Raw genomic sequence first — 4111 nt, 5'->3', positions numbered from 1 at the left:
GGGCCTAATCAGGCATATGTAGCAGATTAATCAGGGTGCCTTTTTACTCATATAATTAAGCTATGATCACATAATGAGCTGTAAGGAAGTGTTAAATGATCCCTTAGTGCTGGAGGATAGGAGGAGGGAAATACACTATGGGAGATTAGATCCCTTATGTTACAAGGCAGAATTCTGGCATAGAAGCTGTATGAACCAAAGTGCAGCTGATCCCAGTGGGGACAACTGAAAAAACCAGCTCTTAGGAGGGCTCCAAGTTAACAGTCTGCTGTTCTCTTGTTTGTCTGTTGAAAGGGCTAATTACTTTTACACAGACATTACAATGTTGCCATGAGGGATCCTCAGTTCTGGACCAGTGGCTGTGGGGACATCAAATAGCTGCAAATCTTCATCACAGACTCACTCTGCTACTGCTAGAAAGGGAAGACACTCTCACCTTCTTTCTGTGTCCCTCCACTGCCCTCTACTGGGGCAGTTTAATATCGTCCATGAAAAAAAAAAAGATGCTTAGTTTAGTGTTTTCATAGAGTATGCACTCAGAGCTGGGAGACAATAAATTGATGATTGATGCAAAAACACAATAAATATAATGTAAAAGGTGGTAAAAATGTTCAGAGATACTACAGTTGTAGGTTGAATAGTGCTTTTGCTTCTGGCAAGGGTCTTTCTTAGTGCCTCAGAATGAGCCTTTTTGGAAATAGAATTATTTCAGCCCTAATTACTTTAGGAGATCTAATTAGAATTGACCCTAGAGTCTTTAAAGATTAAGGACTGGAACACAGAGACAGACAAACTTGAAGGAAAGATCATAGGGATAAATAGCCATCTATGTATAAAATAAGGAGCAAGAAGCAAAACCAATTCTCATCCACAACCCAGAAGAAACCAACCCTGCTAACATTTCATAAAATTTCTAGCCTCCTGGACTCCAAGATAATCAACTCCTGTCTTTTCCCTACTCAGTGGTAGAGCTTTGTTACAGCAGGCCAAGCAAGCTAAAACAAAATTTGCTACTCAAAATTGGGGTGCTAATGTAAAAAAAAAATCAACTTATGATATAGATGCAAGTTGGAATTAGGTAAATCTGGAAGTATGGCAAGTCCAGCTTGGAAAATTGGGACACAAACAAACTGTGGCCAAAATTTAGCCCAGAGGCATACGATGATTTTTCCTCAGGGCCTAGTGAAGAAACTGACCCCAGGAACACCTTGTTCTTACACTTATAGCCTCTGGCAAACAAACACCGATACCAATGTTGACGTCCATGAACAGAGAGATATCCTCTGTACATTAGTTGGGCAACAATACTATAAAATGTCAGTTCTCTCTGAATTATTTTTAAGATTCAATATATCCATCAAAATAATTATCTAATGCAGCATTTGACAAAGTGGTTCTACAACAGCTTTTCTATCAGCAGTTTTCCTTTCCATGGTTTCAGTAACTTGCAGTCAACTGAAAAATATTAAATGGAAGGTTCTAGAAAAAATTACAATGTTAAATTGAGTGTCATTCTAGGTAGCAAGATGAGTTTTCATTATGGCTCATCATATCCAGGAAGTGAATCATCCCCTTGTCCAGTGTCCTCCTATTATGTACTGACAGCCTGGAGTCGCTCTGTAGCTATCTTGGTCATCACATTGCTCAGCACTGTGGTGGAGTGCCACACACATTACTTCCTGTGCAATCTCAAATGATACAAATGAGCTGAGAGGAGGAAATAATAATTACTCTGTGGCTCTCAAGTATTTTTGTCAAAATGTATACAGTTATATGCGTATAGGAAAAATCAAAATGCAAATTCACCCTCACATGTGGTTTTCTTCAGAATGTTCAGAGAGTCAGTGTGCCTCAGACTGTGACAAGGACTATATTACCTGCCATTAGAATGTGATTGTTCTGAAACATTCATGAGATGGAAGTTTTGCAGCAATAAAACTGAAGAAATTACTGCTGTTAGCACCAAGATAAATGACTTTCGCTAGAGTGAAAAGTGGTGTGTCAACGGGAATAGAGTATGGTCTCCTATGACACCATTTAAGGGGGGGCAAAGGCATAGAGAGGTAAAAAGAAGATGGCACATGTATAGACACACTCTGTGATTGGGAAGGGCCACACGGAAGGTCTGTAAGTTACAAAATGTCTGTTATTTAAACCAAGTGCTGCTTACACCAGTCTGTGACTTATAAATGAACTGTGCCTATGGTTTGTATCATATATTGCAAATTTCTGATATACATTTAATAGAACAGCTAGTACAGGAGAACAAAAGCAGCATCCAGAAGGCCCTGAGGTGCTGTATCCTGACATACATAGATATGTATTGTATACACTTTTCACAAGGATGCATGTATAGAGCAAACTTATATTGTATAGTAAACATCTTATGGTAACTGTATAAAATTGTTTGTTGTGATATGTTTTCTTCTTCAAACCATGGAGGCTACTATATGGGTGGAAACAAATGTCAGCTTTAGCTCAGTGAAATAAACTGAAAGCATTTGCAATGCCATGTCTTCAGTGCGCTGAGTCACTCTCATTGCTATTATCATTCCTCTTGTACTCAGTAAATTGAAGCATGGCCTTGAGGTTGACATTTTCAGACAAGGCTGAATAAGAAACATTAAGAAACATTAGGAAAAGAAAGATCCAGATAACGTCAGAGTAGTACGAACACAGAAACCATCAACATCCAAAATAGAGCAAACTTTCCACGTGGTGATGAGAATGGAGCCCAAGGTCTCATGCATGCCAGGCACACAGGGTACAACTGAGCCAGCCACACCTCCAAGACACATAAGGAGTTTTGATTGAGATCCTTTCTGTAGTCTAATAGTGGGCAAAGGCAGACTTAGAGAAACCTGTGTTGCTAGTTAGCTTATATGCTGAATAGAGAGACCTCAGCGGGTAGCTGTTAAGAATTCCTCTGATCTTCCTTGCTCATCACATAGTTCCTAAACGAAGCACTAGCTAGTTGCCCCTGATGACGTCACCACATCTTTCCCACTAACGCTGATTTCCTAAAATCTCCAATCAGGGCTGAGCAGAAATCTTAGGTTTTTTTTTGAATTAGAGAGCTGCATCTCCGAGCAGTAATCTTGCCTCAGTATCCCACTTTCTCACTGGGCCCTGCGACCTCCAGAATTGAGCATGGCAGTGCTGTGATGTGAGCTTTTATGCATATATCGTGCTCGTGTGTGTCTAAGTAACTGGCCTTCATAGATTTCCTGGCTGTCCTGGAACTCACTCTGTAGCCTAATTTGCCTATTTTTTTAAGGGTGTTTGTGTTGGTTTGTTTTTTGTTTTTTTTGTTTTTTTTTGTTTTGTTTTGTTTTTTGTTTTTTGAGACAGGGATTCTCTGTGTAGCCCTGGCTGTCCTGAAACTCACTCTGTAGACCAGGCTGGCCTTGAACTCAGAAATCTGCCTGCCTCTGCCTCCCAAGTGCTGGGATTAAAGGCGTGTGCCACCACTGCCCCGAAACCTATTTTTGTCTTTGAGCAGCCCCAGGCCTTTGAACTCCAATATTCTCTAGGGTTTAGTTTGCCCTCTGTTTCGGAAGGGGCTCTCCAAATACCTTCACCTTCTACAGCTGGGGCATGGAATAAAGAATGACTGGAAAGGCAATAAAGCCATCTGTGCCTTAATCAACTGGCCTCCATGTTCCTTTTGTATACCTACAGAAAATGCATAACTTAATTCATCTTTTTGGTTTCAGTGTTTGTTTGTCTGGTTGGTTGGTTTTGGTTTATTTTTGGAGTGAGGGATGTTTTTCTGTTTTTGTTCGTTTGTTTGTTTGTTGTTTTTTTCTGAGACAGGTTTTCTCTGTAGGTCTGTCTGTCCTGGAACTAGTTCTATAGATTGGACTGGCCTCCAGCTCATAAAGATCCATCTGCCTCCCAAGTTCTGGGATTAAAGACATGTGCCACCACCACCCAGCTTTGGCTTCATTGGGTATTCCAAGAAAATGTGTGCTTGAGACTGAATGGATGTGGGCTTGGGTGTTGTGTTGTGGATGGAGGAGCAAAAGAATGTACTTGTCCCCACTATTCTGTGATCCCATGGCCTAGGGCCATACTTCTTTATTTTTATTTTACAGATTTATTTATTTTA

The sequence above is a fragment of the Mastomys coucha genome, chromosome X (genome assembly GCF_008632895.1).
Source record: "Mastomys coucha isolate ucsf_1 chromosome X, UCSF_Mcou_1, whole genome shotgun sequence".
Lineage (NCBI taxonomy): Eukaryota > Metazoa > Chordata > Mammalia > Rodentia > Muridae > Mastomys > Mastomys coucha.
Note: the sequence above shows the minus strand (reverse complement) of the source record.